The sequence below is a fragment of the Rattus norvegicus genome, chromosome 1, assembly GCF_036323735.1.
Source record: "Rattus norvegicus strain BN/NHsdMcwi chromosome 1, GRCr8, whole genome shotgun sequence".
NCBI lineage: Eukaryota > Metazoa > Chordata > Mammalia > Rodentia > Muridae > Rattus > Rattus norvegicus.
This window is the reverse complement of record NC_086019.1, coordinates 98192055-98218770: the sequence shown is the minus strand read 5'-3', so window position 1 is coordinate 98218770 and position 26716 is coordinate 98192055.

Sequence of the window (26716 nt, the reverse complement as noted above, 5' to 3'; positions counted from 1 at the left end):
AGACACACAGATATACACACACACACACACAGAAAGAGACAGATAGACACAGAGAGACAGAGACACAGAGACAGAGAGGCAAAGAAAGACACAAATAGAAAGAGAGACAGGAGACACACAGAGAGACAGACACACATACACAGAAAGACAGAGACAGAGAGGCAGAGACAGACACACAGAGAAAGACAGACAAACACAGACACACACACGCATGCACACACGCACACAGACAGGGACAAAGAGAGACAGACAGAGACAGAGAGACAGAAAAAAGCAGAGACAGACACAGAGACAAAGAGGGACAGGAAGATAGACAGATATAGAGAGACAGAGAGACAGACACACACAGAGAGAGACAGACAGACAGACACAGAGACACAGAGACATAGAGACTGAGATAGACAAAGAGACAGAGAGGCAGAGACAGAAAGAGACAAAGACCGAGAGAGTCGGAGAGAAGAAGAAACAGACACAGAGAGAAAGAGAGAGAAAGAGAGAGAGAGAGAGAGAGAGAGAGAGAGAGAGAGAGAGACAGACAGACAAACAGACACACACACGCTTACACATACACACACAGACAGGGACAGAGAGAAACAGACAGACAGACAGACAGACAGAGAGAGAAGAAAAAAGGAATAGCTACAAAATCTTCACTAAGGGAGGTATAATATTTGCATAAGCTGTCAGATATTAGACACAAATATTCAAAGAACAAAAGTGAAGCTTAATGGTATTATGCATATTGATATAAAAGTCAATATGAAATATTAGCAACTGTGTGCATCAAACCATTAACAAGGGATGAACAATAAAAATGGTTTTATTTCAGAAATTTAAACTTGGTGAAATTACAGAAAAATCCAATAAATAAACAACTATGTCTAAGAAAAATAATCTTAGTATTTCAGATACCAAGACAAAAAGTACTTGAGAAAATTCAGCAGTACTTGGGTTTTTTTTTTTAAAGGCTCAAAACAGATGAATGAAGATTTCTTCAAAATCTACACCAAAAAAGCCAGGACCAAGTTTGAAGTGGAGAGATGGGCAAAAAGGTTCAGATAGGAAATATAAGACCTCAAGTTGGCTGTGATAAGAAATCCCAAGCTGTGCTATCTTATGATGCCATGTTTCCCCCCGCCCCACTGAAGCAGAAAGAACCCAAAAGTTTGATGAGACCTGGAGGTACTGCACACATAGAACTCACAGATGTGCTGATGTGGACTGTGGCTTGGTATAACCCTTGAGGAGGGCAGGTCAGCACCACCCATCACATATGCACACACCCTCTGACCAGTCAGTCGTGCACAAGAAGATCGACTCACACTCAGATTGAGTGATAGCTCTGTAAGCTTGTTCATCGGTATTGCTGGTAAGAACCGGATTGGTAAACCAGCCAAGGGCCTAGCTGCAGGGAACTGGTTATTTAGACTCCGGTACATCCATGAACAGAGCACCAAGGAGCTATAAGGGCCACTGAGGACAGGAAACCTCTGTACATGGCTATTAAAAAATGCATATACGCATGTGAGTCATCAAATCACAAAAGACCATATGCCCATAAGAATGTGTGGACTGAGTCTCTGTGCATGAGAAAAGAGTATGTACTTATTTTAGGTTTTAAAACATTTCCTGTGGTCTCAAGAAATAGCTACTTAAATGTTGTCTTTGGCTTATTTTTCTAGGTTGGTCATTTACTCATCTCTACCAGGACAGCCTGCTGTGAATGCACAACCACACGTCAGTCAGTCACACAACAACGTTGTAGTCCCTGCTCATCTTTGTAGATGTTATCCCTGCCTAAAACACCAACCAGCAATGGCCTGTCAGTTAACTCATTCTACAGCAAGACCCCTTTGCCAGCATGTCTCTCCCCTAGGGAAATGAAGTCACCTCCTTGTGTGGAGTCTCTCATAGGTACCCAGTTTTATCAGATGGAACCAGAGTTCTTGACTCCGATATATCAGTCTCTAAGTAGATCCTGGGAAATTCAGAGGCCATGCACTCTATGATTGGCCCAGATTACGTGTATACTAAGTATGGCTTAACTGGTGTGTGTGTGTGTGTGTGTGTGTGTGTGTGTGTGTGTGTGTGTGTAACCTAAATGTCCATGAATGAATTAGCAGGAATGTGTCCTGACACATGCTAGAACATGAATGAGACTTGACAACATACACATAGGCCATAAGGAAAAGCATACATGTTGTACGATGCCACTGATACATACTTTTAAGAGTATTTGAATTCATAGAGACAGGAAAGAGGACAGCACCATGTAGGCTTAGATATTTTCAAACTCTACTTTATTTAGGGTTCTTAAATGCTTCAACTTCCTTTCTAACCCACTGACCAGAGGTAGGGAGAAAGAAGTTTAATAGGAAAAGGGTTTTGTGGAGAGAAGTAGTCTCTTGGGGCAATTCCACTCTCCATTGTCAGGATACAAATAGTCTAGGTCAGTAGAAAACACCAAAGACAAATCAGTAGCAGCACACGATCCAGCAGAAATGCAAGATTCCACCAAATCAGTGCAAGTCAGTGGAAGCAGAGAGAACCAGCTGGAATATCACAAGGAGTTCTTTGGTGCGTCTCTCTCTCTAGGACATGAAGACCAACAAAGACCATCAAAGACCAGTGAAGCATTCCAGGGTGCACCAATACAAGAGCAACCTCTCGGTGTATGGGAGGTTCCATTTATATTCTTTCTAAAGATCGCATGCCCTCTCACAAAACAGCTTCCAGAAAAACATCCCGTGATACAACTGAGTTGTTATAGAAACCAGAAATTACCACTTCTGCACCAAGCACATGCCTGTCATCCCTTTACTTGTAACCCTGAGGTCAGCCTGAGATGCACAGTGAGACCCCTTCCCTCCAAAAAAGGGAACAAAGAATGGTGGCTGCTCCAGGATGGTAGATAGAACGAGAAGTCACTCTCCAATTAGTAAAGACTTTCAATCTGAAATGATGGAAGATTCTAGAGATAGATGCTGGCATCCCGTAACTGGATACTTTGCAATGATCTAAGTGGTATATTTTATGTTACATATATTTTAGCACAGTAACTGTATGTCCTGAATGGAGGCACTCTAGGAGTTCTCGGGATAGAAAAGTGTTCATCCTCTAAATCATTTTTGCATCCTATTTCTGAGTGTGCTAAATATCTTACATTACTTCCCTGACCATCTCCCCAAATCAATTCTACCTTCAGAAGGCTCTCCTACAGAATTTCATGGAAAGTTCTAGACAAATGTTCACAAGGACATTGGTAATAATTCATTTGTCAGTAAGTTCTGGAGATTTATTAGCTGCTGTAGAAAGATGTGTGAGAAAGTAAAGTATATCATATTCAGTCTTTCCTCACTTCAGAGAGCTTCCTGAGTACCACTGACTCTGTAGACCTAAGATACCATGAAGACCCCTCTCCATGTCCTTTTATCCTGTTGGCTCAACCCTATCTCTGGTTCCTTCTCTTGTCTACTGTCTTGCAATCATTTTCTGCTAAGATGCTATATTAGTCATTTCCTGTTACTATGACAAAAATGCCCAAGAAGAACGTAAATTTAAAAAGCTTGGTTTGGATTCAGTTCATCGATACTGCATCATGGTTCTAGGGTTGATTGGGAATGGAGATTCTTTTCTTCAGTGTGGACAGGACATGAAGAGAGAGCCTGGAGAGAGATGAAGGGGGGAGAGAGGGAGGAGGGAGAAGAAGAGAGAGGGTGGGGAGGGAGGGGGGAGGGAGAGGGAGAGGGGGAGGGGGAGGGGGAGGGGGAGGGGAGGGGAAGGGAGAGGGGGAGGATATGCCAGAATCTCCCTGGGTGGTTAGGGTTTTTGTTTGTTTGTTTTTGCTTTTGCTTTTCGTCAACTTGACACAAGCCAGCATCATCTGGAAAAGGGGAACCTCAATTGAGACAATGCCTCTGTAAGCTTTGCAGTGAGTTCATTTTCTTCACTAATGACTGTAGGCAGTTCCACCCCTGGGTACATGGTCCTTGATCTAGAAAACAAAAACAAAGACAAACAAACCAAAACCGAAAGAAAGAAAGAAAGAAAGAAAGAAAGAAAGAAAGAAAGAAAGAAAGAAAGAAAGGAGGGAGGGAGGGAGGGAGGGAGGGAAGAGAGAGAGAGAGAGAGAGAAAGAAAGAGAGAAAGACAGACAGACAGACAGACAGAAAGCAAGCAGGCTAAGAAAGCCATGGGGAGCAAGCCAGAAGTAGCCTTCCTCCTTGGCCTCTGCTTTTTAGTTCCTGCCTTGAGTTTTTTACCCCAACTTCCCTTTGTGATGGATTACAAACTGTAAGATTAAATAAACTCTCTCTTTCCTTCCCCAAACTATTTTTGTTTCTTTTTTTTATTCACGTCAATAGAAAGCAAAGTAAGACACGCCCCAAACCGTGTGCGCCTCTTAGGGCTACACTTTGTATCCAGATCATAAAAGATACTGTGTATCTGTGAAATGTTTCATGGTAGAGGCCCAATTCCCCTGTGTAAATCAAATAGAAAAGGCAAAATGAGTTGTCGGGGAGACAACACACCTTCATGCTTTATTTTTGAGTTGGGTATTGCTGGGGTACAGAAGTAGTTTGGGTTTTTTAACGTTGGCCTGGCATTCAGAAATCACAGTGAAGCCTCTTGTTAGCTCTAATACAATATGTTGATTTATTTGGCTATTCTGGATCTGTAATCATATCACTTGTAGATAATTCCAGTTGTATCCTGTCCCTCTCTATCCTTAAAAGGACTCTCTGTGTTATGTCACAACACTGGCCAGAGTCTTTTAATCAAACTTCAGAGATAAGTATCATAAGGCATCAAAAGGGGATTCATTTCATTATAGGGAACTACAAGACTCTTGTTCAAAAGACAATAAACAAAATTACTAGATGAGACAAGAGAAAATATTTGCAACACTTAAAACCAGCCCCTACTGTTTCCAGAATGCATAAGGAATTTCTGCATCACTACGAGGAGGAAATGTCAATCCAGTGGAGAAAAAAAAATGGTCAAGAGTATTATTAGCAAGTTATAGATGAGATAATTCTAAAGCTAACAAGCACATTGACGAGATGCTTAAAACAAGAAATAGAGAAAATACAAATTAACACGATAATGAGGAATCATTTACACATATTGGACTATTTGAATGAGAGAACAGGATGATGCCAAATGTTGAAATAAGTATAAGATAAGCCCTCCGTGCCCGTGACCAGGACAGAAGCCCAGCAGAATAACCGGCAGCTCAATCAGCCTGAATACAGGCATCTGCGGCAGGGGATGCGTTCTCTAAATTCTTACGCTCGGCTGGAAGTAGACATACTCGCCGAGGTTTATTGTAGTACTCACAGGTTGAGGGGCAGAATCCACTGAGTTACCCACCAGTGGGTGAGTGAAGAAATGAAATACAGTGGGTACGAGCCACAGAACACCCCCCGCTCCCCACACGCACACACCATGAATCAATTGGAAGAGACAGACTAGAGGCGCACATACCAACATGCATGGGTTTTCGAAACAGTGCCAAGTGAGAAAAAATTCAAACAAGATGATGCTGTCTCGACCAATAGCATTTCCATAAAATTAAGTTTCATGCATATAAATCAAGATCAGATACATATTTGCAAGAACCTAGTGGGGCATAAAACTCAAGTATGTGTTAACATATCAAAATGGTTGTTGATGGGCACAGGATGTGGGGATACAGTGAATGAATAAATAACACGGGCACATTCTTGTACAGAGACACGGTGTCAATCCCTTAACAGGAAGAGCAAGGCTCCTCCTGTTTTGAATAAAGTCTTTCAAAGGGAGGAGAGTCAAGATGGTTCCTCGGGAGGGGTAAATGGGGTTGGCTTCTTACCCATACAAAGCAACATAGCGAATCCGGTCAGTTTCTAATCAGAAAGTGGTTGACTTCTCCTGTAGCATCTGTGCCACTAGTGCACCTGAGGGCTTGTCAAGCAAAGTCAGTTGTTACAGCAGCAAGCAGGGTTCACAGTTGGTTAAGGCTGCTGGTTGCTTGTTAGCCCTGGCAGGTACACAGAACCTCTCAGCACTATAAGAGTTAGCCAATGGAGATGGAGTTTCTAGACGTAGTACCAGCTTGATTTCCCCATGTCCTGTGACTCAAGTATGTTGCATTTTCAACAATGGGATTTTCTCATAAGGTTCTGGGGGGTTAATAAGAGCTATCTTATAACATTTGGGGAGAGGCATCTATGGGATCCCATTGACCAACAGCTCAGAAAGAGGTAACCCATATTGCCCTACACCCAATAGGGCACACACAGAAGGACTCAATGGATTTAAAAATTGGTGCGCATAAACCGTGAAGGGGAAGTCATTGTGTGTGTGTGTGGGGGGGGGATACAGGAAGAACTGGAGCAAGAATGGGGTAGATTTTTTTTGACAAAAAATGCATGCATGAATGGAATTTTCAAGCAATAAAAGGATTAAAAGTTAAAAAGGATATTCTCAAATATTCTCACAAGAAGTGGCATTGAGTACACGCTACATAATGGACTAGAAGGGAAGGAGACCATGTTTGCCTGCCACCCACCTTACAAAGTCAGTGGGGTCATGGAGATGGGAGACAAGGTAACCAAGATGGGAAATAACTGCACTCATTCCTCCTCCACACCCTCTGCCTTTCCTCTTGCCATTCTGAGCAGTAGGGAGAAAGACTCAGAGAAATATTCCTATTCCCCCAACATGTCCAGGCCACTTGTCCTCCGAAGCTCCTGCTACCTGGGAGGATGATTGAAAGAGCACACCTACAACGTCCTACTCTCTCCTGTCTTTGGGGTGAACTTTGTGTGCTCAGTGGACTGTCATAGTATGAAGTGGAAATTTCTGGTTTCTTTGAAGACTCAGTTGTGTCATGTGATGCTTTTTTTCTGGAATCTGTCTTATGAGAGGATGCTGTTTTGGCTGAGAACAGACTTGTGGTGTTTTTCTGGAGGCTGCTTGATGTGGAGGCATGTGATGTTTTGCTGGAACAGATCCTTGAGGGGAGACCTGATGTTTGGAAAGAGTGTAAGTGTAGCCCAACACACACTGGACAGGGCTTTGGCATTGGTTTTCCTTGCCTTCTTTGCGGATCATTGCTCGTCATGACTTCACAGAGAGAAATGCACCAGAAGAACTTTTTGTGATGTTCCCATGGCTTGTTGCCACTTCCATAGACTCCAGCTGATTGGCGGAGCCTAAAGGTTTCTTCTGGATTGAGTGCTGCTGCTGATTTATGTGAGCTGAACTGCTGATATCCTGACGACAAAGATTGGAATTACACCAAAGGACTATTTCTAAATAGGTCCACATCCCCATTTGCACGATTAACCTTTCCTTTCTACTACCTCTGATGGATGGTGGGCTAGAACGGAGGTTAAAGCTTTTAAGACTCCCTATCAAAATAGGTTTTGAAAAATCTAAACCTACTATGGCATATCAGTGTCATGCTATAGCATGTATAACAGTGGCGTGCTATAACATATCATTCTTGTTACTCTGTCAAAATAACTACAGGAACTACTTAAGAAGATATATATATATATATATATATATATATATATATATATATATATATATATATATATCTTATAAAGGCAGGACATGTCTTTCATCCCAGTATTTGAGAGGTAGATGTATAGGAAATATTCTGTGAATCTGAGGTCAGCCTGGTGTGCATAGTGAGCTCCAGGCCAACCAAGAGTACATTGCGAGATCCTATCTCAAGATTATATGTAAGTAAGTAAATAATACATTAATTAATACATAAAGTTCATGAGGTAAGCAAACAACACACTCGGATTTTCTTCTGTGGCTTTTCTGGCTAGTGTATCACTTGGCTTAGGATTAGAAGTATACCTCATGCCCACTCATGGACCCCCAAACCCTAGGCTCACCAGCTTGGCAATGAAGGTATTGATGTTGATATGTAAAATGAAGCACATAGAAACCCTATCGTCTTTATTAATGTCCGTCTAAGTAACTCAGTTATCGAGGTGCATGCAGGCCATGTTTATGACGGGTAAGTTCCATAGAAAGCTAGCCAGTGTGTTCTTACCAATCATCTGGAGCTGGGCTCTTACCTCCCGAGGTCCGGCAGGACCTGTGAAGAGCATCAACTGTGGTGAAGATGTCAGAGAGCAGAGGGGGGGGGGTGAGCGGATGCCAGGCACTGTGTTGGAGGTTGGGCTATTTGTGAATTCAGAGGAAAACCAGGTTGTACACCGTAGAAGCATGGAGCAACCAATGTTGTAATTTAGGCCACCTCTTCCTTCTCATCACCCTCAGAAAAGTCCATGGGGACCTAGAAAGAAGCTGTAAGACGTAGTTTTGGTGCCCAAACCCAAAACACTAGACACTTTGCTTGGACCATGACTCAGGGCTTGAAGCTTGGCTTTGGCCATTTTCTCCTGTGACACCTTGCAGGGAGGTGGCTGTGGTGGGCCTGTAAGACAGAACCCACGTGCTTTGCCAGTAATATGGGGATTCTGCCCCCACCATGGTCTATTCTAGCAAACACGTTTAAGAATAAGTCACCAGTTTGGATGGGGGCATAGAAATGTATGTATCTCCATAAGAATTTAGGACATTCATGCAAAAGCTTGGAAAGAAACCCAAATCTAAGCCCACTCACAAGGTCTGGGTGCGAGGAACATCTATTTTAAATGTCAGAGGCCCATACGTGTCATCCTTGAGTAGCAGCTGCCAAGCAAGGATTTTTTGCAAGTTGTTCCTGGATTTCTGCAGTAGGAAGAGAGGCTAACATCGGCCTCCGGTGGGACTTCACTTTGGCAGTCCCTAAAATGCCACGGAGTCATCACCTCAGTTCCACTGTGGAGGAAACAGAATCATGGGCATCTCGGTCTCTAGGTAAATAAATAAGAAACTGGCTTTGCAAGCTCGTCGTGATGGTGCCTTTTGCCAAAGCAACTGGCAGTGGAGACATAGAGATGGCTATAAAGAATCCACCTTCCTGAAGCCGTCACTCCAAGTCCGTCCTGTAGTTCCAACTCCCCTCCCTGGGGCGAGCCCGTCTCTGTGTGCTGTTCCCAAATGTTAAATCTACCCTTCAAACTGCAGTGATGCAGCCACTAGCCAGACACAAGATGAATAACCTGAGAGAAACAGGGGGACCCCCAAAATGCAAAAGTCACACCCAAGTCTTGGTTTCTGCTCCCAAAGAAAGAACATATGCCTGGGCATCAAATCAGAGAAAACTGTCAACCCTGTCCCTGAGTCAGTTCTGTGGCACTGAAAAGTCTATGTTAGAATACGTATCCAGTTTCAAACTTAAAAGACAAGGGAGTCTCAGACAGATGTTTTGTGGAATTTGAAGTACAGAGAGTCTAAAGCTAGCACTTCAACTTTATCAATCACTTCTAAAGAGTTCAAGGCACTTTGGTGAGCAGCTTTCTGCAAAACTTCCCATCGTCTACAGGTTGACGTTGTTATTTTCACAGAAGTAAATGTACAATGCTAAGGTCCCTGAAGATCAGGGAGCTCCTACGCACAACTGGGTCGTCCTCAGAACCCAATGCTGGGGCTGGATAGATGGCTCTGGCGGCTCTTTCAGAGGATCCATGTGCAGCATCTGCATAGTGGCTCACAAACACCTGTAACTTCAGTTCTAGGAGATCTAGCGCCCTCTTCTGGCTTCTGCAGGCACTACATACTCATAGCGCAGACATACGCAGGCAAACACTCATACATAATAACTATGAATAAACACTTTTTAAAAAAATTGATGGCTCTTTTGGGTTGTCCAAGAATCAGAGGCAAATGTGTGCTTTAAATCTTAAATGCATGCGTCAATCATGTATGGGGAAGAGCTACCTTGGGCCTTGCAGTCACGGGAAACTGGAATGTTCCATTGGCAGGGGGCAGCACCAGCTGGACCGCACCATGTAAGGGTGATGTCTTCAGTGTTGTCCAGTGATGTGAGCTTTAAAGGACTTAGGAGGATCTAATGACTTAAAGGTGATGACCACAGAATTTTAATGTGGGTTTATTATTATTTAAAATATTCATTGTGGGTCAAAAAGGAAAATCACATCTGTGAGCCAGACCCTGAGAAGGCAACTGGTTAGAAACCCCAGTCCAGAGTGTCACCACCGATAGCATTTTTTTCTCCATTTAAGGGAGAAAAGGTAACTCCTATTTCAAAGCGGCAAATGTCCACAGCCACATCTGCGTGCTGGGAGGAGCGTCATTCACTTTATCTTGAATATTCAATAGTTTCTATGAACGCAGCGTGGTGAGTCGGGATTGTGAAGTTTCTCTGCCCTGATCCTGAGACACACTCAGTAGGCTGTGTGCTATGCTTAAAGAGACTTATTGAGGAACACTAAGACCAAAAGCAACCTGCTGAAGGAAGGGCTCGTCTAGTTTACGGCCTGTCACGGAGGGAGATCAAGGCAGGAACTGAAGCAGAGAACATGGAGGAATGCTGCTTAGCGGCTTGCTCCCAGGGCTTACTCAACTTGATTTTCATACACCCCACGCCTTCCCGCCCAGGGACGGCACCGCCCACAGTGTGCTGAACCCTCCCTTCCACCAATCATTAATCAAGAAAATGCTTCCTACGTAAGCCACAGGCCAGTCTGATGTAAGCAATTCCTCAACCGAGGTTTCTTCTTCCCAGGAATGACACCAAGGTATGTCCGTCATTCCGAAGAAGTAAGTGGAAGAAACAAAACTCACCCAAGACTGCCCAGAGAGGGCTGGAGGGTTGGCTCAGTCGTTAGGAACACTTACTTGCTGCTCTTCTAAATGATCCAAGTTCAGGCACCTCACAGGAATCTCTACTTCTGGTTCCGGGAGAGCCAATGGTTCTCCACAGGCAGTGCCTTTATATGCACATATCCACACACAACCACAGATACCTATGCATAATAATAAAAATAAATGTTTTTTAAAAAGTTTCCCTGGAGATACCAGATACTGGTTAAGGATATACTCGGTAGGAAGGGGTGCCGTGTGTGTGTGTGTGTGTGTGTGTGTGTGTGTGTGTGTGTGTGTGTGATTATATATCGTATATATTGTTTGAAATCAGTGACCACAGTAGTCTGGAAGACCTGACTGTGTTTATTTACGGTCTCCACAGTAAAAGTGTTTTCTGTGTGTCACTTTTCTTGTTCCAATAACAAAATGCGCGACAGAAGCAACTTAAAGGAGGGAGGTTCATTTCGGCCCACGGTTTCATGGGATGCTGTCAATCATGGTGCGGAAGGCGTGGCATCTGGTTGGCTCTCCCCTCGTTGCTGTGCAAGTGGGACGCGGTGCTTCTTACGTCTTGGTGGACGGGGAAAGAGAGAAGTAAGGTCAGAACTAGGAGCAAATATCACCTGAAATGCCAGGCCCAGCATCTTACTTCCCTAAGTCAGGTCACAGGTCGCAGAGGTCCTACACCCTCTCAGAAAGAACCACAAGCTAGGAACCAAGTGTTCAAACACGTGAGCCTGTGATGGCGAGATGCTGTGCCCTGGGAGTATTAGGTCTACAGGGAGGAGGGGAGGGCTTGGTAACCAAATCTGTATTCCAGAATTTGAAAGCCTTCCTATTCTAAAGCACTCACTGTCTGAGCAGGAAGCCTCCATATAGGAGTCTCCACGTTAGGGGTATGTGGCCATTTTCCTGCTACAGAACAGAGCCTGGGGCTGTGGATTGGGCATTCACTGCTTCCATGGGCCTGTCAGAGACCTCCTCGTGTGCCCATTCCTGATGGCATCAGAGGCAGACATGGGTAGATGCCTTCACAACCCTTGTCAGAGCCCTCTCTGTATTAGGAAACTATTGTGTTTGTCTAGCGGGAGTGGGGTGGGGGAGGGGCCACCTATGGCTGCTCTTACAAACAGCTCCTTCTGCTTTAGATAATGGGAGGCTTCTATTTAGATGCACTTCCATTCATAGGATAAGTAGCTGTCATCTTAATACAACACGAACTACACCTGGTGCTTGAATTCAAACCTAAGGAAAAGAGACACTTCATAGCCTTGTGTATCAGATTTAAATCAGAGAGTGACTTGGTAGCAAGGCCCAAGTCTCTAGAAACAGCCAAAGAAGCTGTCAGTGTAACAGCGATGGCTGGGTCTGACCAGGAGTCTGGTTGGTTGTTCTTTGCCCCTCAGGGAGGCCCCCTTCTTCTATCTGCTAGAGAAGTTTTGAGCTACTCCTCTTGGATCACAGAGAGAGGTGAGTGTTCCTTACATCTTCTTGGCTATAATTAATGTATGAGTTGCTGGCGTTGTTTTCCCTTTAAAAAAAAAAACAATGCAAAATTACAAAGGGGGAGTTACATGCTCACCAGTGGCCTGGCTGGCGTCATCTAACATTTCCAGATCAGTTTATTTGGTTAAAGCGATGCGAACTGTAACCCTGAATAATTTATCAAACTATTGAACCACTTGTAAAATAATTGAAGCCGGAGCCTAGCTTTGCATAACAGATTTAAAATGGAGAGAGATGTGTTAGCCAGAGCACCCCCCAACCCCCAACTCCCATCTCTGGAAATAGAAGGGGCCTAGGAAGCTGGCAGTCTTTATCATAGCGCACACACTCGAAAGCCCTTCTAACCAGACCTTGTCTTTAGCAATTACTTGATAGCATCTCATTCCACCCCAAGTGGACTCTACCACCCAGGAAGACAGCTGAAGCAGAGAGAGGAAGGACGTTGCTCGGATGCGGTGATCTTAGAGTCTGAAAAGACAAGAGAACAAGGAGGGCCCTTCGCCCAGAGTCTGGGTCACTTCGTTGATGACCCCCACAAGCTAAAGGACTTGGCAGAGAAGATGAGCCCCATTAGTACAGGAAAGGCAGGTGTTGGCTACACCCAAGTCTGTGTGTTGAAAGTGAGTCAACATCTGGATTCCCCTGTACATTTGGACCCGTGTAAGAGGAGCAATGATTAGACAAGAAACCCCAGCAATTAACATGCAAGGCGAGAAGAAGTCTCGGGCATGTTCAAAGGATGTCTGCTGAGGAACATAAATTCCCTCTGATTTTAAATTTTTATTTATGCAAGTATTTGGCTTGTTATAGGATCCGAATGTGGAGAACACAGAAAAAGAGAAGAAAAATCACAGTCCCAAGAGCAAAATCTTCCCAACATTGATCTTGGTGAGGATGCTTTGAATATGGCAGGAAGAGCAGAGACAACTCTGCTGAAACCAGGCGAGTGAGGTCTCAGCACACTGGCAGAAGAGAACAGTCCTCAGAGGAGAAGGCCGCCTCTGCAGTGGGGAATGCGTGTGTGAGCCTTATAATATCCAAAACACACAGAGAACTCAGCAGCAAATACATAAATAACCCATTAAAAATGGAGGAGGATGAGGAACAGACATCCCTCAAAACAAAGACATAAAACGGTCCCTAGGGCCATGGGAAGACATTCAGCATCACCATGCACCAGAAAAATGCAAATTGGAAGTGCAGCAAGGGGCTAGAGAGATGGCTCGGTGCTTCGGACACGTGCAACTCTTGCATTGGACCTGGATCTGATTCCCAGCGCCCATGTGATGACTCATGACCATCCATGACTCCAGTTCCAGGGAGAACCATCACCCCCCTCTCTGGCCTCAGTAGGTACAGAACACGTGTGATGCATATATATATATATATATGTAGACAAAACACTCATAAACATTAAATAAACACATACATATTTTCTTAAAGCTTACAAAAGAGCTCCCATAAAATATCACCTCACATCTGTTAGAACGACCATTATTAAAAATACTATAATGCAAGTGTTGACAAAGGGAGAAGGAAGGGGACCTTGAACAGCCCTGGCAGGAGTTGAAAGTATCCTGGTCACTGCAGAAAACAGGATGACGGTGCCTTGGGAGAACTTGAAAACAGAGCCACTGGACAACTTGGAAATCCTGCTTCTAGGCAGATACTCAAAGGAAATAAAACTAGAACCTGAAGGAGATACTTGGACTCCCAAGTCCACTACACTATTAGTTACCATAGCAAAATACAACGGGTGGATACATGGATGAAAGGAAGGAAAAATGGATGGCCCAATGGGTGGATGGATGGATGGGTGGATGGATGGATGAAATGTGGGACACACACACACACACACGCGCGCGCGCACACACGCATGCACGCACGCACACACGCACCCACGCACCCGAGCCTTAATCGTGTAAGAAAGATGAAAACCTTGACATCTGCAATTACATGAAGGAACCAAAAAGACATCAGGGGAATAAGCTAGACACAGAAAGGAAAATTTTGCATGATCTGACTTAAATCGAGAAATTAAAAACAGATGCAGGGAGGTAGAGAGTAGAACGGTAGTCGAGAGGATTTGAAGAGATAGGAGAACTCATCAAAGGGTAAAAACAATTCAGTTCAACAAGAGGCCTAAGTTAGAGCTATCTCACACCAGGATGGCCACAGTTAAGCACTTGGCATTATATCCTTAAATTTTGCTTAAAAAATGGTGCTTGAGTATTGTAAGCACACTTCTACCCAGGGACAACAGTCATATGTGTAAGGTGACAGCTACGATGCCTTTAATGGTGTCACTCAGGGAGCAGACACAAGTGGATCTCTGTAAGTTTGGGACTAACCTGATCTACAGAGCAATTTCCAAACAGCCAGGGCTATGTAGTGAGACCTAGAAAATGGAAGGAAAAGGGAGGGAGTGGGGGGGAGAGGAGAGGAGGGGAGGGGAGGGGAGAACAGAAGATAAAAGGGAAATGAAAGCTAAGAGAGCTTTTTTAGAAGAAAGGCTTCAGTGAGAGTAGGGAGTATAAGAAGTTAATGGGGGGCTGGGGATTTAGCTCAGTGGTAGAGCGCTTACCTAGGAAGCGCAAGGCCCTGGGTTCGGTCCCCAGCTCCGAAAAAAAAAAAAGAACCAAAAAAAAAAAAAAAAAAAGAAGAAGAAGAAGTTAATGGGATGAATGTGATCCAAGCATATTCTATATACTATATTCTATATATTACAAGTGTCATATATAGAATACCAATAATCATGTATAATATATAATATAATCTTAACAGCTGGAAAATTTATCTTATTAATATCAGAACTTATTTATAGAGTGGAAACTGCCTCGTCTTATAACCTACATTTTCAGGAAGCAAAATATATTCGCTGGTACGGATAACAATGTATGCTTTGAATGTTTGTGTCTATAACATCATGGGCAAAATAGTTTTGGGTGGCTGCATGCGTTGCTGTAAAGCCAATATTAAAAATGAAACTTAATTCTGAGCTTCATGCTTATAAGCAGCGATCCAAATGTGCAGAAAGAGAGCTATGTGTTAAGACCAGGTGCTCCAGACATGCCGATGCTATACTCTGGACCTTCCTCATTCTACCGGAAATACCTTATTCAACTTACCTATTTCATAAATGAGAGAGTAAATGAACTAAGAGAATTTAAGTGACCAACCAGTGAGTTCGTTCTGGGGGGAAGAGCTGGTCTCAGATCTGTCTTTTGCTGCAGGAGAGACTGGTAATTTTCACAGTCTACCCTGTTGCGTTTCAGAGATCTGCAGCTCACAGGTTAAGGGCAAGAGCTCGCCCATCCCAACCAGAACCAAGAGGATTAGGCTAATATTCTTCCAGATGGCCTGGCCTCCCTGGTGAAGTGCCTTTTCACAAGTACCTGGCCTGAGAAGGAACACCAACCTCAGAGAGGCTATCAAAGAAGAGGCCCCCATTATCCTCTGCCACAGTCCCATTATGTGAGAGCACAACCCATCAACCATCTGGCGCTCCGATTACAATATAAAACTTAGGGATTCTGCCCGTGTGCCATGCTTACTAAATCCAGGTTTCAGAAGTCATCTTTGATCTCTGAGAATGTCTGTCGGGGGGCAGGTGGTGGAGGAGGAAGGCAGGAAGCCATATATGTGAATGTGCTCAAGTGAAGCAGGATATAGCATCAGAGCTCTGCTTCTCATTAGGAGCCCTTTCTTCCCTGGCTGTGGCTGTCCTCCACCTCGTGGAAGACTTCTGCCCTGCTGTTTCAATTCACGGAGCCACACCTTGTTATAACCAGAATGCAATGTGCCCGCCCGAGGAAAGCCATGACATGTGGTCAAAAGGAAATGCAGGCTGCTTAGCCTGAAGTGGCCTTTCTCCCCCTCAACCCTTGCTTCCCATTCAAACACATCTTTTTTCTGTTTCTATTTGTTGCCCAGAACAAGTGTGATGTATTCGCATAAACCGTAAAAAAGCAGTTTTAGGTAAAGGAAGAGAGAGGAAGGTGGAGGGTTCCCCCCTACACACAAAAGCCAACCTCAATTTATGTCAAAGAGGTTTAAAAGACCTTGGGATTAAAGCACTAAACTTCGTGCTGTCAAAGCTAAAACGCGCTAACAATTTAGCGCCAAACGCAAGTTGTTCAATATCATTTCATATTATATTATGTCGCAAAGAGCTGACGGTTCTGTATCACCCTGACAGGGTTGATTTACTCTGAAGAATTCATCGACATTTTTGCAACAGCCAAAGCTGACTTCATTTTGTGTTGGATGGACGGTGGGAAATGTCTCCTCCAAGTTCGAATACACATCTGAAAACAGATCCCCAATGAAGGGGAGGATGCCGAGGCCCAGCCCACAGCTCTGTCAAGCGAGGCCTTTGAAGGCAGCTACAGGCTTCTCGTGGCTCTAGCTGGCAAGGTATTAAGAACAGAGACTTTAATAAAAGTCAACAGAGCTTAAATTAGACCATGTCTTTGGCATCCCCGAATCTTGCACCAATTCCTCAGAAGAAAGTTACACAAAAGGGTTATCCCTTGCTTACGTGCCAATAATCTCCAAATTCCCTCAGACATTGACCGCTTTGTTGTACCGTGTATGTATGACTCACACCACCCTGCCTTCCCCCTCACATAGCCAATGCATAAAAGCTCAATGAGCCGGAATGCTTGAGTGTCAAAGGAAACTGGACCTTGGGTCAGTGGGACTCAGGTCTGCGAGACAATTTTTCTTAGAAAAATGACAGAGGGGGAAGTTGGCATTGAACTCATGTAGCCTGTGCCTAGACGAGTTTGGCTCAGATCGGGACCTTTCTTAATGTCCAGTAAACAAATGCAGGGTACAACGTGGCTCATACAAATGTACACATGTGGAATGCATGTTCCATTTAAATTCTTACATCTGGATCATTCTGCAGCAGTTGCTGGTTATTTACAGAAGATGAACTTGCAAGCAACAGGTAGTTTTTATTCCTCTCTTAGAACTTTTAGTCTGTTTTATTTTTTTTTTTATTTCATTTTTGCATTTTTGAGACAGGATCTCTCTGTGTAGCCTGGTTGGCTTAGCCTTAAACTCGGGACTCAGTCTCGGGTTTCCTGTGTACTCAGATTATAGGCATGTGTTGTGCTGGACTGACTTCCTTTTCTTTTCACTCTGGATATTTTCAAAGGGCATGAGTGTGTGTGTGTGTGTGTGTGTGTGTATGTGTGTGTGTGTGTATTTATATATATATATGTATACACATAGTGATATATATATATATACATATATGCTTTGACTTATAAAATAAACCAAAGATTTTTTGCAAAATTATAAAAAGAGGATCTTAAAGCCATGGTGAACATCTTTGTAAAGTGTGATCCTCTCATTCAAACTAGAACCGGCAATCTCGAATTTCCCGAGGTTCTAAAACTCAGCTTCCTTTGATGGGCTCTCTGACCTGCAGGAAACAGGGTGAATGCACTGGTCTCCTGTGCCACTTCCCAACATCTTCCCAGGATTCCAGCTTGAAGGTCACTGGGACATTAGCACTGACTGTGATTGAGAGGCAAATTACCACCAAAGGATGCTGAAACTGGACAGGTGCTAGTGACAAAATTCAAGGGCTCCAGAAAAGAGGGGTGTGTGTGAGTGTGTGTGTGTGTGTGTGTGTGTGTGTGTGTGTGTGTGTGTGTGTGTGTAAGAGAGAGAGACTGAGACACAGAGACAGAGAGACTGAGACACAGAGACAGAGAGACTGAGACACAGAGAAAGACAGAGACACAAGAGAGTACAGCGGATGCTTTTGCGGCTAGAAAGAAGACCCTGTCTCATCTCCCCCTCCATGAGCCTCAGGGGCATTGTCTCAACATTCATTTCCAGACACACCTTGGTGAGACCTGTTTCCCACGAAGGCTGACCCACAGAAGCACCCTGCCAAGACCATCCTCCAATCAGAGCCCTTCCCAAACCATTAAGTCAACAAAAAATTCATTACGGGTAAGACCCAGAGTCCCTGCAAGCTCAGGCCTCTGTGCCTTTCCAGTGCAATCTGCCCCTGCCTCGAAAGGTCTGTGTAGCATTTGATAACATGATATGTGGCTACTGACTGACTAGATGCCTCCTGGTGCTTTAGTACTGGTCATGGGAGTTGTCCTCATGGTGCCTTGTCTTTGGGAGGAAAGTAGACCAATCCCTGGGTGTGATATAAGAGAGTGGTCCACAGACACATTCATTTTGGGGGGCCAGGGGAAACAGTGAAAGGCAACTGGAGGGAATGCTGGACAGCAAAGCTTTGGAGTACTCTCATACACAAGGCATTAGAATAAGACGATGAGCTACAGTGTGAGAGGGTGCTAATGGAGGAGTTTGAATCCCTCGTGTATCCTTTCAAGAAGGCAGAACAATTTCTGGGCCTGTAACTCCAGCTACTCCACAGGCTGAGGCAGGAAAAATCACAAGGCCATATCCTGCCTGAGCAATTTAAGGAATCCCTGACTCAAAATGAAAATGGGGCTGGGGGCGTGGCTCAGTGGTAGAGCCCATGTCTAGAATCCCTCAGTGAGGGATATCGCCCAGTGATAGAGTGCTTGCCTATGCACTATGGCTCCAAATTCAATCCCCAGGACCACAAAAATAAGGAAAGAAAAAAGAATAGGAAGGAAAGAAAGAAGGTGTAGGTAGAAAAGGAAGGAAGGGAGGGAGGGAGGGACTGAGGGAGGGAGGGAGGGAGGGAGGGAGGGAGGGAGGGAGGAGAATGCCCTTTTACCCATGTGAAAATTATTATCCCACATGAATGCAACTTAATGTCAACTGGCCCCTTGTTCATCCCAAGACAGATCATATCCACATCTTGACATCCCTGAACCCTTAGAACACTGGACACTCATTTAACTGTGTTTCTGTTCAGGATCTCCCATCCCTAAAGTGTGTACCCCAGGCTGTACACTGGCCATCCACAGGTCCTCATCCTGCCGTTGGGGAATTGCCCTCCTATACTCAGGGCAGTGATCCCTGGCCACTTGTTCCTGTGAGCAACACAGCTCCAAAGTCAGGCTGGTGTGCAAAACAGAGAAGAAGCGACAAGGATGCCCAGGCCAGAGCACAGAGGTTCATGGGGAGGCTGGGACAAGCAAAGGTGTCCAAGTCAAGCTCAGATGCAGTTGCTGAGGTCTGATATCTGATCCAGGCTTCTCTGAAGGACATAAAAAGCCATGCTCAGTTCATAGAACACTAAAGAATTGATAGGATGGTGGCTGGGTTAGGGCTCATATAGCTTCAGTGAGAGAGAGGGTGAGAGAATGGGAGAGGGAAGGGGAAGGAGAGGGAGAGGGAGGGGGAGAGAGGGAGGGAGGGAGGGAGGGAAGAGGAGGAGGAGGAGGAGGAGGAGGAGGAGGAGGAGGAGGAGGAGGAGGAGGAAGAAGGATATGCATGTCTGCTCTGTCATTCTCTGCCCTGTTTCCTTGAGGCTGAGCCTGGAGCAAGGGTGGTGGTCAATCCTCCTATTTCCAACTCCTAGGCTACTGGGAGTACTGGGGCTACTGGCATGCTCCTGGCCATACCCAGCTTATTTTGTGGATGCCAGGGATTTGAACTCAGGTCCTCATGCTTGTACACTAAGCACTCTTACCCCCTGAGACAGCTCCTTAGCCCGCGCCATAGTTCCTCCATGCACTGTGCCAATTGCAAAGTGCTTCTCTGACCAAGTCATTTTCCCTGCTTGAGGAAATGGGCTTCAGGAAACAAACCACTCACCGCCCTGCCTTGCAGCTGGGTGAGGCAGGAGATCCTCCCCTGGACTATAAAGCTCTTTGCCTTTTCTCAGCCTCTCCCCTTCACTCCCCACCTTGCTCTGTCCCCTCCACACCCCAGCCACCTGCAGGCATGGTTTCAGAATACACAAGCTCCTTTAGATCCGAGTTCCAGGTCAGATGTGTCCCCACTCCTCTTCCCCTGCCTGAGGCTGCTTCACTTGTGTGGGGAAGAAGACAGCCGACCTTCAGAGACCAGCTGCGGGTCTCCAGTCTGCGTTCCTTGATGAAAGAATATGGAGGTGCACATCTGGGACACCAGCACTCAGGGGGCTCCACACAGAGATCGACTTCAAGCCCAACCTTGGCCGCAAGGTATCACACTGTCTTAAAACAAAAACCAAAACCCGGGAAGCAGAACACCTCAAATCTGTCACCCTGTCACTCCCTGTAAGGAGTTGATTGACAAGCACTTAGAAAAAGCTACAATACCGGGCCCACTGGTCTATGTGCTCCAAACCCAGCAGAGATTCTGCAAACCAAGTGACAGAAGGAAGGTCCCCGCTGGCCTGCAGGGGTCAAATGAGCATTCGTGCCAGTGCCAATCAGTCCCTTTGCGAGACTGATTTACCCAGCCGAAGGCACACCACGAGGGCTTGCTCTAAAAGAGCATTCTTTTTGGTCCTGTTCCATGGGACTTGTACCCCATTTTCTTCACTGATTCGGAAGTCAGAGTCCTTAGGTGCTGAGCAAAGCATTGCTAAAATCATCGTGCACTCCATTAAGGAACCAGAAATCATTTGCTCTCTACAAAGCGCATGAAGGGATGCATGACTCCCGCCCCCACCCCCCACCCCACCCCCATTTATGTTTTTAAAATATTTTACGAAGCAATTCAGGCTGAACTCGAGGTCAAACGCCCATCTTCTCGCCTTGGGCCCAGGAACGCTGAGGTGTACACCGCCAAGCCTAGCTTAAGCATGACTTCCTAACAGGTCAACTAAAGCATAAGATAGTTCTTAGTTCTTAGATAGCTCCGAACCAATCAGAGCTCAGAGCTGGAAGGAATCTCTTGGGGGGCGGGAATTAGAGTTTGACATGTGACCTGAGGATAGCCAATGAGAGGCAAGCAGACTGTGAGACTACGGGATCAGAGTTCCTCATTTCCCCCAAAGACTGTACTGGAGAGTAGGTACTTATACAGATTGACCAGAGCACTACCGAGAGGGGTAGAACTCCTCGTGAGAACTAAACTGAGCTCAGCCAGGGGCCACTGGGCCTCGAAGCGCTGCCCTTCGCTACCAAATGCCCCTTTAAGCCCTCATCATTCCTGTTGCCAGCAGAAAAAGAGCCTTGCTGAAAGCATTCTTCCACTCCCCTCTGGCCCTGTGACTCCACCGTCACCCCATGTTGCTCCAGAGCAAAGCACCTACTGGAGCACTTTCCCCTGTTCCCCCCTTTCATCAGGTTGGGAGAACTGAATCTGCCCCATGGTTTATGACATCTTAACACAGGTCTCCTGTGCCTGCTTCTTCCTTCCCCCAAGTCTTGCCTTTATTCCCAGGGAAGAAGAGTTGCCAGCCCCAAGCTAACTCTATCCAAAACGGTCCATCTCGTGGTCCCCATTCTTCTAGGAAGGAAGTTGGAGGTGCTATCCTAAAGTCCTGTAACGTCACAACCGTACACCCAAGGCTGGCAACCAAACTTGATTATTCTTCTGGCAACCCCCTTTGACAAGGGTACCCATCTCCTGCTGGAGGCTTTCCAGCCACTAACACAGCTTTGCAATTGGCGTTATTGCGGACTCCTGTCTCCATCCTTGAATGTATTGGCAGGAGAGCTAGCCTCTCCAAACACTCTGACTGACGGCCTCGAAATGACTCTTGAGTTAAAGCAATAGTCACCAATGTTCATCATGGGGTAATGGCATCCAGCCCCAGATCAAAATTTTATGGCAAGTGCATTCATCACTAACCCTCTTTCTTCTCCACCGCACGCAGAACAAAGGGAGGTTCTGTGGCTCCCAGGTAGCACACGTGCCACACGCCAAGTATACATAGCCCAGGTCACACCTCCTCTCTCAGGCTCCAGCGTCAAGGCAGGGGCCATGCGTTCCAGGAAGAAGCTGGCTGATGGGCTGGCTCAGGCGAGAAAGAGCCTGGGGCAGGTCTGGTTGTTCCCACTCTATCACCAGCTAGGAGTTAATTCATCAACCTCACCGCTCTTTCAAATAGCTGGACACGGCACACTGACAGCGTACACAGTCTATGAATGCTTGCTCTGTCCTGCTGGCAGGGGCCTCGGGGAGTTGGTCCCAGCACCCAGAGCTGCAGGCCCCGAAGCTGAGACTCACCGAGGGCAACGGAAGGAGAGCCTAAGCATGTTCTCTCTGTGAGTCACAGCTGCTGGGTCTGGAAAGCAACAGTGTTTGCCGAAATGGAACAAGGAAGGCAGCTGATGCTGCAGAGGCCCTCACCTCTCACACCCGTAGGTGGCAAGAAGACCCCACAGGCTCAGGAGCCCTGCTTCCCATCCTTCTCCTGAGGTCCCTGGTTCTCTCTTCTATTCGTGTAGTGCCATGTGATCTCCTCCAACCCCACCCCCACCTCCGTTTCTGGAACATTCACCAGAGAGTCACCTTATTGCCTACCTTCCTATCCCTTGTCTCTCATACAGGCTTATGTCTTCCTTACTGTGCCTAGGAGAGTGGGTGCAATGTTAACAGAGAAGTGGACGTTGGGGACAGTGCCACACCTCTGAGACCATTTTTTAACCATCGTAATTCATCCTGGGTGAGCAGCAAGCTCATGAGGCAGGCGCACGGTGCAAAAGTATTTGCTTTTGATATTTTGTATACTGAACTCCATAAAGCCATACGCCTTGTCACCCAAACTTTTTGCTCCCAGCAATGCCTCTGGGATGACTCTTGACCAGTTTTCAGAGGGCATGCTCCCCTTTGGTGTGTCACCTCGCTTCCTTGTTTTTAGCCAGATTCGCTCCACCATAAGATAAGTCTCTTTAATAAACCTAGCTGTTGACAACAGGGGGACGGGATAGATATGACCAGAGCTACTTTGCATCCAAATTCAGGCACACGTTTATTCACATACATGCAGCCATGTGCCAAGTAATATTTCGGTCAAAGACAGGCTTCATGTATGACCGATGTCTCCCAAAATCGTAAGAGACCTGGGAACAGCCTGTCACCGACTGACACCATCACCACCTTGACATCACGGTTCACACGTTCTGTACGCGACTCTAATGAGGCTGACATCTACAGACCTGCTGTGCTGCTGGTTACCTTAGAGGAGAGCACATGCAGAGATGCCCCATTTGAACACACATGCACGTCTAGGCACATATATATGGCCTAGTTACATATGAGTGCACACACACACATGCACATACATACCCACACCACATGCATACACACAGGTACATGGACACACAGACGCAAACACATCCATCCATCCACATTTATGCACATCTAACCATAGATGATAACATATATACACATATATGTAAATATTTATTCATATTTAGGTATGTACATATTCATGAATACACACACACACACACACACACACACACACACACTCACACATTCTCTCTATGGCCTGTCTTTAAGTGACCCACTGAATCCGTATGAAAGACACTTCTTTGTTTTTCTCCCTATTCTGAAAAATGTCCCTCAACTATGATTACCCACAATGCCAACGGTGATCCAGACCTGCCAAGGCGGGTCTCCGGGTGTCACCGCCAAGACAGACATCTATGAAAGAGAAGGAATCACTAGCTCTCTTTTGCTTGGAAAACCACTTACTGCCACTTACACCAGCACACAGGCTTCCTTCCCTCCAGGGCTGACAAAGCAAAGCAAACTCAAGTTCAGAAAAGGATAAAGTGGTACCACTTTTTTTTCCTCCATCTTTATTAAATTGGGTATTTCTTATTTACATTTCAATTGTTATTCCCTTTCACGGTTTCCAGGCCAACATCCCCCTAATTCCTCCCCTCCCCTTCTAGATGGGTGTTCCCCTCCCCAACCTCCCCCCATTACCACCCTTCCCCCAACAATCCCATTACTGGGGGTTCAGTCTTGGCAGGGCCAAGGGCTTCCCCTTCCACTGGTGCCCTTATTAGACTATTCATTGCTACCTATGCAGTTGGAGACCAGGGTCAGTCCATGAAGAGTCTTTAGGTAGTGGCTTAGTCCCTGGAAGTTCTGGTTGCTTGGCATTGTTGTTCATATGGGCCCCTTCAAGCCCTTTAAGTCCTTTCTCTGAATCCTTCAAAGGGTGTCCCGTTCTCAGTTCCATGGTTTGCTGCTGGCATGTATTTGCCATATTCTGGTTGTGTCTCTCAGGAGCTGAACAAACCACCACTGACGGAGGGGCTTGAAGTTGTGCACACTGCAGGAGAGCATTGCAGCTGTGGGAACCACTGGCTGACTCGGAGAGCTGTCCGCAAAGCAGTTAACAGTTACACACCACGTTCTCATTTGGTAATGGGTAGTTTTCAACACAGGCCTGGAGAAACACTGCCCAGCTCCCCACTTCAGGTTTCTCCCACTCCCTTAGCCAAGAAGCCTGCTATTTATGTGCAGAGCTAAAAAAAAAAAACAGGGCTGAAGAACGACCAATCAGACCCAGGGTGAGTTAGAAGGGGCTCGAAAGCACTCCCCAGAGAGAGGGTCCCTGTTCCTACCTGTGAAGATCCAAAGATGAGGTGAAAGTTACTCTATCACATACAGGACAACTGTCAAAGTCGAATTTCAGGTAAGCGATGGATGGCTTTTTAGTATAAGATGCTCTAAACATGTAAGAGGATACGTCTATACCCCCAATGCATTGTTGTTTAGCTGAGATTCAGTTCTAACTGGGTGTCTGCGTCTTACTTTGGTTTGGTTTGTGCTTTGTATTTCGCTGCATTACCAATTGTGGGTTGTCTTTTGCTGTTACTGTAATGCTGAGTACTACTGCCCCCAAGATCCGGAGACCGCAGTTGCTTCTAGGAACCTGTCCCCAGTTAACTCCAATTTGTAAATAAAGATGCCAACCGCCAATAGCCAGGGGAGAAGAGAGATAGACAGGTCTGAGGTTTCCGGGGCTTGGAACCATGAGGAAGAGGAAGAGGGGAGAGGGGGAAACTGCTGGGGAAAAGTCAGAATGTACAGGAGAGAGTCGCAATGCCTTAGAGGAGTGTATAGGAGAGACCCGAGCTGCCATTGGTAGAGAAGCAAGAAATGCTCCCTGGGCTCTAGGCCAACAGAACATGGCCCAGAGGGCTGACTAATGGAGTTAAGAGCAGCCAAGATGGAGCACGGAATTTTGTAAGCAGTCACTCAGAGTTACCAGTAGGAAGTAGATTCTAACAACATGGAGGGTAGGCGGTTGCCCAGTTACTGTGCTGATTAAGACATATTAAAATAGAAAGGCTGTGTGTGGGTTTTTTTTTTTTTTTCGTTTATAAACCATTGGGGCAGGTAGTAACCCCGCACTCAGATTTATTAAAATATCCTTACTACAATAGTTCAGGCAAAATCGTCGAGGCTCCCTTCTGCTCTGCCACTTTCTGCTCTTCTCTCTTCAGTCTCTGAATTTGGTGGCTACTCAGACTAGGTGTCTCTAGCAGGCCAACCTAGGGCCCAAGCCTAGAAGCTTCCTGGAGAGCCACTGGTCCTCAGTCCACCTTGGAAAGTTATGGAAAGCTAGCTCCGATGTTACAGAAGGAATCAGCAGCAACAGAGGAACGAACTGGGCAGCTGGGAGGCAGGGGAAGCAAGCGAAAGGGAAGAATGTTGCAGTCTTCCTTCTTCCTACATACTTTTCCGTCTGAGCCATTCGCATTTCAGGTGGGTCTACTCACGTCAGTTAGGAGAGACAAGACAGACCCCACTGGTGTATCCTCGGGCCGACCTCCAATGAAGCTCCAAGCTCAGGTTGTGAAAAGTTGATATTTAAAACCAACCATCACAAGGAGGAACAGAGGACAGCCATGGTGGTCACAGAAGGAGGGAACTGTATTTCTTACTTTTCTTGTTGCTATGAAAATACTCAGCAGATACAATTTAAAGGGAGGAAGGAAGGAAAGAAGGAAGGGAGGGAGGGAGGAAAGAAGGAAGGGAGGGAGGGAGGGAGGGAGGGAGGGAGGGAGGGAGGGAGGGAGGGTTACTCTGGCTCATGGTCTCAGAGTCATTACTCTATCGTGGCAGCAAGGTGTAGAGCTTATGACAGGACTTCCTACCTACATTTTGGAGGATCAGGAAACAGAAAGTATAAGTCAGATAGATGCATGGCAAAGATAAAACTGGGGCCAGCACCCAGTGACTGACCTCTATCTACCCTGTCTTCCACTCCAAAGGGCCCATGGCTTCATGTGACAGTCACCAGTTCTAAGGATTCAAACATGTATTTCTGTAAGGGCCCGCTCACACTCAAAGCATACCAGGGACGTCTGCAAAAGAGAAGCATTCTGGATCCCTCCTGGTAACTGTGGCTCAGGCTTCCAGCAAGGTGGAGCTGTTAAAGGAGACCAACCAAGTGCAGTGGGCCGTCTTAGAAATCTACAGCCCGCAGCTGACCAAGGGTGCCCAGACAGCACCTCCTGTCCCAGAGTTTGACCATCTAGCTAACAGGAAGCAACTGGGATAACAGCAACCCCTTGTTAATGCAGAAACCCCCATGTGATGGGCCCTTGGAATTCGGGAAGCAGACACTTAGAATCCAGCCTCCCACCCCCCGAAAGGGCTAATATTCTTT